The sequence below is a fragment of the Oncorhynchus keta genome, chromosome 1, assembly GCF_023373465.1.
Source record: "Oncorhynchus keta strain PuntledgeMale-10-30-2019 chromosome 1, Oket_V2, whole genome shotgun sequence".
In the NCBI taxonomy this organism is placed as follows: domain Eukaryota; kingdom Metazoa; phylum Chordata; class Actinopteri; order Salmoniformes; family Salmonidae; genus Oncorhynchus; species Oncorhynchus keta.
The window spans coordinates 16,144,712-16,158,988 of NC_068421.1; the positions used below are offsets into that span (position 1 = coordinate 16,144,712).

The 14,277-nt window shown below is 45.1% G+C and overlaps 1 protein-coding gene across 1 annotated transcript in view; it reads right to left on the bottom strand.

Moving 5' to 3' along the window:
- LOC118380142 (melatonin receptor type 1B-B-like) overlaps positions 1 to 14,277 on the bottom strand; it is a 123,150-nt gene that overhangs the window by 94,721 nt on the left and 14,152 nt on the right. The gene's annotated exons all lie outside the window — the stretch shown is intronic.

Genomic DNA, 14,277 nt, shown 5'->3' on the forward strand with positions numbered 1-14,277 from the left:
AATAGCTAGGCCTCGGCCAGGTACTGTTAGTAACCAAAAGCAATGCCCCGGCCAGGTACTGTTAGTAACCAATAGCAAGGCCCCGGCCAGGTACTGTTAGTAGCCAATAGCAAGGCCCCGGCCAGGTACTGTTAGTAATCAATAGCAAGGCTCCGGCCAGGTACTGTTAGTAACCAATAGCTAGGCCCCGGCCAGGTACTGTTGGTAATCAATAGCTAGGCCCCAGCCAGGTACTGTTAGTAATCAATAGCAAGGCCCCGGCCAGGTACTGTTAGCAACCAATAGCAAGGCCCCGGCCAGGTACTGTTAGTAATCAATAGCAAGGCTCCGGCCACGAGGCTTCAACTTAATAATGCAACATGTCTGGCCCTTCCTCTCCAGCTGGGGCGCTTCTCAACTGACTGTTTGATAGTAAGTTGGTCAGTTTGTCAGTGTTACAAAATTAGGTTAACTGTAACTACAGCATGTTGGCTTTGAAATGGGTTTCAAGTGTGACGCTGCTAAAGTTCACATTGTGGTTGTCTACGCCAGATGATACAATTATGGCTCCACACACACTGAGTGTACAAACATTAGGAACACCTTCCTAATATTGAGTTCCACCCCCTTTTGCCCTCAGAACAGCCTCAATTTGTCAGTGTATGGACTCTACAAAGTGTTGAATGCATTCCACAGGGATGCTGGCCCACGTGACTCCAAAGCTTCCCACAGTTTTGTCAAGTTGGCTGAATGTCCTTTTGGTGGTGGACCATTCTTGATACATATGGGAAACTGTTGAGCATGAAAAACTCAGCAGCGTTGCAGTTCTTGACACACACAAACCGGTGCGGCTGGCACCTACTACCATACCTAATTTAAAGGCACTTAAATATTTTGTCTTGCCCATTCATTGGCACACAGAAGCATTCCGTCTCAATTGTCTCAAGACTTAAAAATCCTTCTTTAGCCTGTCTCCTCCCCTTCATCTACACTGATTGAAGTGGATTTAACAAGTGACGTCAATAAGGAATCATAGCTTTCACCTGGATTCACCTGGTCAGTCTACATCATGGAAAAAGCTGGTGTTCCTAATGTTTTATCCACTCCAGTGTACATGCCGTGCCTGTGAGAACACAAGCCTATGGCAGTTATTATATTTTCATTGACATTGCATAACATAGCGTTTATGTAACTCTCCAGCGTTGACATCAGCACAGTGTTAAGGGTGACATCACTGCTGTGAGTTAATACGCGCGACAGTTACCTGGATGAACCTAATAATTACATAAAAACCAACCAGCCGGATTCAGGTTCTCTATGAAACTGTGTGTAGAGGAAAAGAAGTGGTTCGCTCCCGCAGAGGAGGTAAACAGGTCTCTTTACAGCATTGTATTATCTGAAGGACCCACCAATAAAACGCCACCCATCAGAGATTACCATACACCACTGTCACAAAGAGAGAGAGACAGAAAGAGAAACAGTGAAACACAGTGTGCTATAAGATATTCATAGAAACACCACTTCATCCAAGAGTAAGACACACATACACACTCTCTCTCCATAGTAGAATGAGACAGAGCCGGTTGCTATGTGCCCAAGTGACAGAGTGAAAGAGACATACATGACTTCTTACAAAGACTGCAATCACAGCACAACCAAGCTCATCTCATTAGCTAGGCCCCGGCCTTGGTCTACCTTGGACAACCTACATGCAATACGTGCCTGCAGACGCCTTCTCCACACGCCACAATGTAAAGCACATTTCAAGGTTCCATGGAGTTAATCAATATAAATGTTAGAGCCTCTATGTCTGCACGCAACCACCCCTCAGGCAAGCGAGGCACTGAGAAGAAAATACACATTTCTACATTTCCGACTCATTGTTGCTGAGAATCTGAGGAAAAGACCCTGCAATAGTCTCTCTGCTAAAAATATATTTTCAAAGTGGATAGAATTGTGATTTTTTTTGTAGAATGGAAATGTGCTTTCTTTGTGAAGTCGGCAAAGAAAACAAACAAATTCAAGAGCACAATATTAGGCTTTCTAAACAGAAAACACGCACTATTTAGAGGGATAGAAAACCCCAGGTGAAATTGTATTTTGTTGAGTTAACACTAAAGTCAGAAGCAGCTTTTCGGAATAAAAAAAACATATGAGCTGCTCTACTAGGGCTGGAGATAGTGACAGGGAGTTTGTTTAGAATGTGTTTCAATGGCTAAAGTTACCATTAGCATTGCATGTATTTTAGTGTGTACTTTAATGGTAAGTGTTAGCATTAGCATAGTGTGTGTTTAGAGTGTGTTTTACTGGATAGAGCAGGTTTAACGGAAATCATTTATTAAAGAGGATGGCCAAGGTGCCAAAGTCGTTAAAATGAATCATCACTGGAAGCTAACATGATTTTAGTGCATGCTAGCATATGCTCCGGGCCATGGCTCCCTACCAAAATAACACACAGGGGATTTGGAGGTACACACAGGAACGTGAACTGGGTTACTATCAGCTCACTATACCCCCTAGAGTTATTTGGTGTCAGTTAACTCTCTGTTCTTTTCTCTACTCCGATGTCCTTTCCTCTCCTCTATCCCCCTTATCCTTCTCTCTTTTTCCCTTCTAATCTCTTCACCCTCCTCCACTTTCATCCACTCTCCTCCCCTCCTCCCTCCCTTCTCTCCACTCCTCCTCTCTTGATGTCCTAAACTTCCCCTTCATCTTCTCTCTGATGTCTCCTTTCATTCCCTCTCCTCATATTTTCCTCTGCTCTCTCCTTTACATTCTCCTCATCTTTATCTCTGCTCTCTCCTTTACTTTCTCCTCATCTTTATCTCTGCTCTCTCCTTTACTTTCTCCTCATATTTATCTCTGCTCTCTCCTTTACATTCTCCTCATCTTTATCTCTGCTCTCTCCTTTACTTTCTCCTCATCTTTATCTCTGCTCTCTCCTTTACATTCTCCTCATCCTTATCTCTGCTCTCTCCTTTACATTCTCCTCATCTTTATCTCTGCTCTCTCCTTTACATTCTCCTCATCTTTATCTCTGCTCTCTCCTTTACTTTCTCCTCATCCTTATCTCTGCTCTCTCCTTTACTTTCTCCTCATCTTTATCTCTGCTCTCTCCTTTACATTCTTCTCATCTTTATCTCTGCTCTCTCCTTTACATTCTCCTCATCCTTATCTCGGCTCTCTCCTTTACTTTCTCCTCATCTTTATCTCTGCTCTCTCCTTTACATTCTCCTCATCTTTATCTCTGCTCTCTCCTTTACTTTCTCATCTTCTCTTGTCTACTCATAATTAGCCCCATTCCCTCTCCTCTTCTAACCCCTCTCCCTTCTTCCACTCTGCCCTTCTTCCCCCTCCTCCACTCTTCATCTGGAGTGCAGAGGGTTCATCTCGTTGAAATTTGAGCCACTTGTCTGGGAGAGACGCTCCTTCAGTTTCATACCATGCCTCCAGGGAGGTTTAACTGTGACAAAGCGTGCTGTTGAATAAAGATGACGGTTGAGGGAGAGTACATGTGTGTATGTTTGTGTATGTACAGTGTGTGTGTACAGTGTGTGTACAGTGTGTACATGTACAGTGTGTACATGTACAGTGTGTATACCGTGGCTGGTGTAATGTGCACTAATGATTTTTGTTATTTTAAAAAGCTCATGGAAACATTGGGTCCACATCAAAGCCTATATAACCTCCAACCACCCACCCTGACACAAATACAAAACACACACACACACACACACACACACACTCCTCCCCCGTGCCTGTCCTTTGCGGGAGACAGTTACATAAGCCATGTATCATTCTCATGCAATGGCCACTGTGGCGCCGCAATGGCCACCGGAGCACAGGTATCCCTGTTACAGTTTCCCAATGGGTAAGCCTGGGTAGTACAGAGGTTGCAACAAACAGAAGCCCTCTTTTAGGAATGAGAAAATCCACCAAACTAAATATTTTCACACACAGCAAGCTCTTAACTATACAGTAAATGGACTCTCAGGCATAACAAGAGTTGAGCATATTGAGCCTCTGTTCAACTTGTTGACAAAGCATCCACTCCACCCACGGAAAGGAGAGGGAGAGCCATCCGCTCCACCCACGGAAAGGAGAGGGAGAGCCATCCACTCCACCCACGGAAAGGAGAGGAGGAGCCATCCGCTCCACCCACGGAAAGGAGAGGAGGAGCCATCCGCTCCACCCACGGAAAGGAGAGGAGGAGCCATCCGCTCCACCCACGGAAAGGAGAGGAGGAGCCATCCGCTCCACCCACGGAAAGGAGAGGGGGAGCCATCCGCTCCACCCACGGAAAGGAGAGGGAGAGCCATCCAGTCTAGTCCAGTCTAGTCCAGTAATCCCCTTCAAAACAGCCAATGAGTCAGCTGGTCAAGCACCCCAGCATCCGACACCCAGCTCAGCTCAGGACAGTAACACTGAGACTGCTGGGTTCTTATTTGGGCCTTGCTGGGCCAGCCACGTTCAGCTCTATCAGACCAATTATGGGGAGACGAGAGACGGGGTGGAGGCATGAGGGGCTTGGGTTACGCTAACGCTTCACATTGTCTGAAACCAGAGTCAGCACTCCGTAGTCATCATGTCATGAAAATGAAGCTGACATTTCAAAGTCACCTTGCACCCCTCGCAGGCTGAGTGTTTGTGGCCCATGGCATGTGAGTTGTGTGTATGTATGTGTGTATCTGTATGTGTATGTATGTATGTGTGTGTGTTGTGTGTAGGCTGTTTGCTGACAACATGGAAAACGGAGGTGAGCGCTAGCACTAGCGGAGGTGACAGAGCGCTGATGCCCCACACCCTGTCCTGTGTGTGTGTGTGCGTGTGTGCGTGTGTGGTGTGGTGTGGTGTGGTGTGGTGTGTGTGTGTGTGTGAGAGAGAGAGAGAGAGAGAGACTCATAGCATGAAGGCCACTGACAATTCCCTATTTCAATTCATTTCCACCCTCATCAGGTGTATTATAAGACCACTTCCCCCAACCCTCTAGAGCCCCTCTGCAATGACCTCATAGAATGAGAAAGGGAATGAGAGTAGGCCACAAGGCGACCTTCCAGGGGAAGCAAACCCCAACACACACACACACAAAGGACATTTCTGAACCCACAATCGTCCACATACAGAGGACATGGTACAGAGTCATGGGAGGGGGATTGTAACCAATAGATGTTAGAGTGTATTGATTTATTTAGCCAAGTCAGGTCCTGAGAAAAGCCCAGGGAGGGGAAGTGGGGTAGAGGTGACAGGTGATATACCATCAGGTAGTGATAGAAGGTGCTAGGGGGTAGAGGTGACAGGTGATATACCATCAGGTAGTGATAGATGGTGCTAGGGGGTAGAGGTGACAGGTGATATACCATCAGGTAGTGATAGATGGTGCTAGGGAGTAGAGGTGACAGGTGATATACCATCAGGTAGTGATGTGACAGGTGATATACCATCAGGTAATGATAGAAGGTGCTAGGGGGTAGAGGTGACAGGTGATATACCATCAGGTAGTGATAGATGGTGCTAGGGGGTAGAGGTGACAGGTGATATACCATCAGGTAGTGATAGATGGTGCTAGGGGGTAGAGGTGACAGGTGATATACCATCAGGTAGTGATGTGACAGGTGATATACCATCAGGTAATGATAGAAGGTGCTAGGGGGTAGAGGTGACAGGTGATATACCATCAGGTAGTGATAGATGGTGCTAGGGGGTAGAGGTGACAGGTGATATACCATCAGGTAGTGATAGATGGTGCTAGGGGGTAGAGGTGACAGGTGATATACCATCAGGTAGTGATGTGACAGGTGATATACCATCAGGTAATGATAGAAGGTGCTAGGGGGTAGAGGTGACAGGTGATATACCATCAGGTAGTGATAGATGGTGCTAGGGGGTAGAGGTGACAGTCTATAGACCATCAGGTAGTGATAGATGGTGCTAGGGAGTAGAGGTGACAGGTGATATACCATCAGGTAGTGATAGATGGTGCTAGGGGTAGAGGTGACAGGTGATATACCATCAGGTAGTGATAGATGGTGCTAGGGGGTAGAGGTGACAGGTGATATACCATCAGGTAGTGATAGATGGTGCTAGGGGGTAGAGGTGACAGTCTATAGACCATCAGGTAGTGATAGATGGTGCTAGGGAGTAGAGGTGACAGGTGATATACCATCAGGTAGTGATAGATGGTGCTAGGGGGTAGAGGTGACAGGTGATATACATTTACATTTACATTTAAGTCATTTAGCAGACGCTCTTATCCAGATGGTGCTAGGGGGTAGAGGTGACAGTCTATAGACCATCAGGTAGTGATAGATGGTGCTAGGGGGTAGAGGTGACAGGTGATATACCATCAGGTAGTGATAGAAGGTGCTAGGGGGTAGAGGTGACAGGTGATATGCCTTCAGGAAGTGTTAGATGGTGTTGATCTGGTTCTTTTACAGGCTTGTATGGCCATATCTTGAAATCTCATCCTCCCTAAATCCTGAAAAAGAAAACACCTCACATTCATTCTCAGATAAAGATAAATTCTGACAAATGTTCACATAATTCTAGCATTAGAGCCACTAGTTCCAATACAGCCTCTAGTCCCAATAAAGACTCGAGTCACATTACAGACACCAGTCGACCAGTCGAAATAAAGCCACTAGTACCAATACAGCCTCCAGTCCCGTTACAGCCTCCAGTCCCGTTACAGCCTCCAGTCCCGTTACAGCCTCCAGTCCCGTTACAGCCTCCAGTCCCGTTACAGCCTCCAGTCCCGTTACAGCCTCCAGTCCCGTTACAGCCTCCAGTCCCGTTACAGCCTCCAGTCCCGTTACAGCCTCCAGTCCCGTTACAGCCGCTAGTCCCAATACTAATCCCAACACAGCCTCTAGCCCAAACACAGCCTCTAGCCCAAACACAGCCTCTCGCCCAAACACAGCCTCTCGCCCAAACACAGCCTCTCGCCCAAACACAGCCTCTCGCCCAAACACAGCCTCTCGCCCAAACACAGCCTCTCGCCCAAACACAGCCTCTCGCCCAAACACAGCCTCTCGCCCAAACACAGCCTCTCGTCCAAACACAGCCTCTCGTCCAAACACAGCCTCTCGTCCAAACACAGCCTCTCGTCCAAACACAGCCTCTCGTCCAAACACAGCCTCTCGTCCAAACACAGCCTCTCGTCCAAACACAGCCTCTCGTCCAAACACAGCCTCTAGTCCAAACACAGCCTCTAGTCCAAACACAGCCTCTAGTCCAAATACAGCCTCTAGTCCAAATACAGCCTCTAGTCCAAATACAGCCTCTAGTCCAAATACAGCCTCTAGTCCAAATACAGCCTCTAGTCCAAATACAGCCTCTAGTCCAAATACAGCCTCTAGTCCAAACACAGCCTCTAGTCCAAACACAGCCTCTAGTCCAAACACAGCCTCTAGTCCAAACACAGCAACTTGTCCAAAACAAAGCCACTAGTCAAAATACAGCTACAAGTCCAAAACAAAGCCACTAGTCAAAATATAGCTACTAGTCCCATTACAGCAAACTAGTCCCAATAAAGCCACTAGTCCCAGTCCCAATACAGCCTCCAGTCCCAATTCAGCCTCCAATCCCAATTCAGCCTCCAATCCCAATTCAGCCTCCAGTCCCAATACAGCTACTAGTTCCAAAACAGCCACTACTTCAATTACATTCTCTAGTCCAAACACAGCCACTAGTCCCAATACAGTCACTAGTCCCAATACAGCCTTCAGTACCAATACAACATGTCCTATTACAGCCACCAGAGACATTGCAGCCAGTTGTCCAAATACAGCCTCTACTCCCAATAAAGACACTAGTCCCATTACAGCCACAAGTCCCAATACAGCCACAAGTCCCAATACAGCCACAAGTCACAATACAGCCACAAGTCACAATACAGCAACTAGTCACAATACAGCAACTAGTCACAATACAGCAACTAGTCACAATACAGCAACTAGTCACAATACAGCAACTAGTCCCAATACAGCAACTAGTCCCAATACAGCTACCAGTCCCAATACAGCCACCAGTCCCAATACAGCCACCAGTCCCAATACAGCCACCAGTCCCAATACAGCCACCAGTCCCAATACAGCCACCAGTCCCAATACAGCCACCAGTCCCAATACAGCCACCAGTCCCAATACAGCCATCAGTCCCAATACAGCCTTCAGTACCAATACAACATGTCCTATTACAGCAACAAGTCCCAAAACAGCAACTAGTCACAATACAGCCACACGTCCCAATACAGCTACTTGTCCCAAAACACACACTTGTCCCAAAACAGCCACTAGTAACATTGCAGCCAGTAGTCCAAATACAGCCTCTAGTCCAAATAACATAGTCCCAATTATTATTATTTTTTTTAACCTTTAGTTAACCAGGAAGGGCTCATTGAGATTTAAAATCTCTTTTTCAAGAGCATCCTGGGCAAGATAGGAAGCATCAGGTCATTACAAAAATGACAGACAAACATAAAAAACTACAAGAAATCTAGTAAAAAACATAGAATTCACAAGAGTATAACAAAATCTAAAACAGCAAATTAAAAACATTGACGGGTCAGGGTATCAGTCTCAAGATCATTCATCAGTGATTTAAAAATACTAATCGGGACAAGAACATATACAATACATCCACACTAGTCTAAATACAGCTCTAGTCCCAATATAGCAACTAGTCCCAACACAGCCACACTAGTCCAAATACAGCGACCTGTCCCAATACAGGAACAAGTCCCAATACATCTAGTTGTCCCAATAATTCCACTAGTCCAAAAACAGCATCCAGTCCCAATACAGCCAGTAGTCGCAATACAGCCAGTAGCCCCAATACAGTTACTTGTCCCAATAAATCCACCAGTCCCAAACACCTACTAGTCCCAATACAGTCACCAGTCCATATAAACTACTAGTCCCAATACAGCTACTTGTCCCATTACTTCCACTAGTCCCATTACTGCTTCTTGTCCTAATACAGTGTCCTGACCCTATACTTTACCTGTCCCAATAATTTTACTAGTCCAAAAACAGCATCCAGTCCCAATACAGCCAGTAGTCCCAATACAGCCAGTAGTCAAATTAGAGTCACTTGTCCCAATATATCCACCAGTCCCAATACATTTACTAGTCCCAATACAGCCACCAGTTCCAAACACCCACTAGTCCCAATACAGCCTCTAGTCCCAATACAGCTACGTGTCCCATTACTTCCACTAGTCCCATTACAGTTCTAGTCCCAATACAGTCATGATCTAATACTCTCTTACTGTCTAATTTCTCTCGTTCACATAGTTCTATAACGGGGAGGATGGGGGGAGGATGGGGGACGTTGCAGTCTTCTCGGCCGCTGCAGCCTACTTTCTCAGTCTCTCTGTAGTGAGCTCTGGAGAGGTTCACTTCATGAATTTGTGACCCGATTCAGGAAACTTGTGTAGTGGAGCTGCATAAGTGTTGCTCTCCACTTTCTGGAAGATCAAGTTTTGAAATCAGTGGAATTAGGGTATGATAGCTAAAGATATGGAGAAAACAATAATAACTGACTTTATTATTCATTTCCCAGAGGTGTTTGCTTTTCTAGTTAGTGCCTAATGTTAGCTAGCTAACATTGAACCTGGTTGGTTATCTCCCAGCACTGTGGCATTGTTGACATTGTTCATTGTTGTTTAACTATCTAACATTAGCTGGCTGGCTCGTTAGCTAATGTTACGTGATATGTGTACAACACCCGTTGAATATGGCTGGTCTCAGTCAGTAAACGTCTGCAAAAAAGCGCAATGAAATTGTTGCCAGCAGAACTGGTTAGGCAGTTTTCATGTTATCCAGGGGTAAACAAATCATCGGCCAGAGCGTCAGGTGTGCACTTAGAACGATCCAATAGCGAAACCAGATGGGTGGGGCTAAAGCTTAAAAGGCTGTGAACGATGCTGAATGCGTGTAGACAAAGAGCTCTTCACTAGATACCAAAACATTCAAAGGCAATTTTCTCAAAAGTGAGTTTACAAGTTGAACAACTTTCAAAGCAGAATTACTGTCCCATTGTTCCTCAAATGCAGTGTATGGTATACCATTTTGTAGCTCTGAGTCTTTACTTTTATCCAATGTAAAAATAATAATAATAATAATAACAATGTAAAAAGGAAATAAATAAAAAATGTTGCTCTGTAAGACCGAATCCAAGTGGTGAGTCACATATAATAATGTATATGGGGTCTGTGGAGTGGAGCAGCCAGAAGCCTTAGCCACCCAGCGTCTCTCTCTGGTTTGGCGGGTGAGGACGAGGAGATGGCTTTTGGCGGAAAATATCCACACGCGGCTGTGAAGGGACGGAGCCTGCACACTTTCAGATAGGTAAATGTCATGGGAAATCACCAAATCACTTTACATTACTGAAGAGCTCAGCGGCATGAGTGAGTGAGTGATACCAGCACCAGCACGGGCTCTGTTTCGGTCTCATCACAATCGCGCTCTCCGTACACAAGAAGACACACTCATTGTGAGTCAAAACACACACTATAGATCAAAAATCCCCAAACACAAATGAACATACTGTACACGTCCACTGAGGCTTCATTATGACACACTGAGCTGAAAGCCTGTTTTGAGGGACTTCTTGGTGATACAGCAACCTGCTGTCTGAATCCTTCTGTCACTCTCTCTGTAACGATTGTTGTCCTCCTAGGATGAGGAATAGGGAGGATCGGACCAATATGCAGCGTGGTAAGTGTCCATGTTAATTTATTAGACTGAACACACGAAACAAAATAACAAAGTGAATGGAAGAAACGAAACAGTTCTGTCAGGTGACATACACTAAACACAAAACAACTACGCACAAATCATAGTGGGAACACAGGCTACCTAAATATGGTTCTCAATCAGAGACAACAATTGACAGCTGCCTCTGATTGGGAACCATCCCAGGCCAAAAGCAGAAATACAAAACATAGAACAAAAACATTGAATGCCCACCCCAACTCACACCCTGACCAAACTAAAACAGAGACATGAAAAAGGAACTAAGGTCAGGACATGACATTCTCCCACTGAAGCAATTATTTTCTGTCACTTTGTCTGCAATTCTGTCTTTTTACCATACTATCTTCTTTGTCTGAATTCCACTCAGATATTCTCACACAAACACACACCACACACACACAGAAACACACACACAGAAACACACACACAGAAACACACAATCCATTTATGAAACGGTGCCGTATTTTATGAACTCAAACTCACGATAAAGTTGACCAAGGAAAGAGTTTTTTGCCAGTGGATAGTTTTGTGTAAGTACGTAGACTACTGTACGTGGCAAAGTTCTCATGTTTTACTCTATGACCGTGAAACAGACTCAAAAAGCCCCTTTAATGAGACCAGTCTGCTTTAGTGCATTCAGAGAACTAGTGCCTAAGTATACTCAGAAAATAGTATTAGTGCACTCAGAAACCAATCAGAAAATAGTATTATTGACTATCCTACCGATCCTCGACTTCGGCGATGTCATCTACAAAATTGCTTCCAACACTCTACTCAGCAAACTGGATGCAGTTTATCACAGTGCCATCCATTTTGTCACTAAAGCACCTTATACCACCCACCACTGCAACCTGTATGCTCTAGTCGGCTGGCCCTCGCTACATATTCGTCGCCAGACCCACTGGCTCCAGGTAATCTACAAGTCCATGCTAGGTAAAGCTCCGCCTTACCTCAGTTCACTGGTCACGATGGCAACACCCATCCGTAGCACGCGCTCCAGCAAGTGTATCTCACTGATCATCCCTAAAGCCAACACCTCATTTGGCCGCCTTTCGTTCCAGTTCTCTGCTGCCTGTGACTGGAACGAATTGCAAAAATCGCTGAAGTTGGAGACTTTTATCTCCCTCACCAACTTCAAACATCTGCTATCTGAGCAGCTAACCGATCGCTGCAGCTGTACATAGTCTATCGGTAAATAGCCCACCCATTTTTACCTACCTTATCCCTATACTGTTTCTATTTATTTACTTTTCTGCTCTTTTGCACACCAATATCTCTACCTGTACATGACCATCTGATCATTTATCACTCCAGTGTTAATCTGCAAAATTGTAATTATTCGCCTACCTCCTCATGCCTTTTGCACACAATGTATATAGACTCCCCTTTTTTCTACTGTGTTATTGACTTGTTAATTGTTTACTCCATGTGTACAAGCATTTCGCTACACTCGCACTAACATCTGCTAACCATGTGTATGTGACAAATAAAATTTGATTTGATTTTAACTCTGTGTTGTCTGTTCACACTGCTATGCTTTATCTTGGCCAGGTCGCAGTTGCAAATGAGAACTTGTTCTCAACTAGCCTACCTGGTTAAATAAAGGTGAAATTAAAAAGATTTAAACAATTAAAATATTAGTGCAATCAGAAACCAATCAGCAAAGAGTATTAGTGCAATCAGAAACCAATCAGAAAATAGTATTAGTGCACTCAGAAACCAATCAGAAAAGAGTATTTGTGCACTCAGAAACCAATCAGAAAAGAGTATTAGTGCACTCAGAAACCAATCAGAAAAGAGTATTAGTGCACTCAGAAACCAATCAGAAAAGAGTATTTGTGCAATCAGAAACCAATCAGAAAAGAGTACTAGTGCACTCAGAAACCAGAGAAGAGTACTAGTGCATTCAGAAACCAATCAGAAAAGAGTACTAGTGCACTCAGAAACCAATCAGAAAATAGTATTAGTGCACTCAGAAACCAATCAGAAAAGAGTATTAGTACACTCAGAAACCAATCAGAAAAGAGTATTAGTGCACTCAAACCAATCAGAAAATAGTATTAGTACACTCAGAAACCAATCAGAAAAGAGTACTAGTGCACTCAGAAACCAATCAGAAAAGAGTACTAGTGCACTCAGAAACCAATCAGAAAAGAGTACTAGTGCACTCAGAAACCAATCAGAAAAGAGTACTAGTGCACTCAGAAACCAATCAGAAAAGAGTACTAGTGCACTCAGAAACCAATCAGAAAAGAGTACTAGTGCACTCAGAAACCAATCAAAAAAAGAGTATTAGTGCACTCAGAAACCAGTCAGAAAACCAGTTTGTGCTTTGGAGCAAAGGAGAGGAGCCTTATAGATCAAAGCCTGTCCCCCATGGTTTTCTCAGAATTGTCAACCAGCTTAGCACCACTGGCCACACTCAAACCACACACTGTAATACAAAGAAACAGACACACTCCCTCCGTCTTTCCCTATCTCTCTCTAACTCCCTCTTCCTTTACTGACCTCCCTGCCTCTCTCCTCCCTATCTCTAATTGCAACCAACTGGCATAGCACTTCAAGAGATGGCCATAGTCCGACCCAATTTGTTCAGATCACTGTCTGGAGGTTAGTTTTAAGACCACACTTAGAGGTAGAGAGAGCGAGAGAGAGCGGTAGAGGGAGAGAGACAGAGACAGGTGGAGGAGAGACAGATGGAGGAGAGACAGATGTAGGGAGAGATGTAGGGAGAGATGTAGGGAGAGATGTAGGGAGAGATGTAGGGAGAGATGGAGTGAGAGATGGAGTGAGAGATGGAGTGAGAGATGGAGTGAGAGATGGAGGAGGGACAGGGATGGAGGAAAGACAGGGATGGAGGAAAGACAGATGGAGGAGAGACAGGGATGGAGGAGAGACCGGGATGGAGGAGAGACCGGGATGGAGGAGAGACCGGGATGGAGGAGAGACCGGGATGGAGACCGGGATGGAGGAGAGACCGGGATGGAGGAGAGACCGGGATGGAGGAGAGACCGGGATGGAGTGAGAGATAGAGATGGAGTGAGAGACAGAGATGGAGTGAGAGACAGAGATGGAGTGAGAGACAGAGATGGAGTGAGAGACAGAGATGGAGGAGAGACAGGGATGGAGGAGAGACAGGGATGGAGGAGAGACAGGGATGGAGGAGAGACAGGGATGGAGGAGAGACAGGGATGGAGGAGAGACAGGGATGGAGGAGAGACAGAGATGGAGGAGAGACAGAGATGGAGGAGAGACAGGGATGGAGGAGAGACAGAGATGGAGGAGAGACAGAGATGGAGGAAAGACAGAGATGGAGGAAAGACAGAGATGGAGGAAAGACAGAGATTTTTATTTATTTTATTTTTTTTATTTCACCTTAATTTAACCAGGTAGGCTAGTTGAGAACAGGTTCTCATTTGCAACTGCGACCTGGCCAAGACAAAGCAAAGCAGTGTGAACAGACAACACAGAGTTCCACATGGAACAAGTAAACAATTAACAAGTCAATAACACAGTAGAAAAAAAAGGGGAGTCTATATAC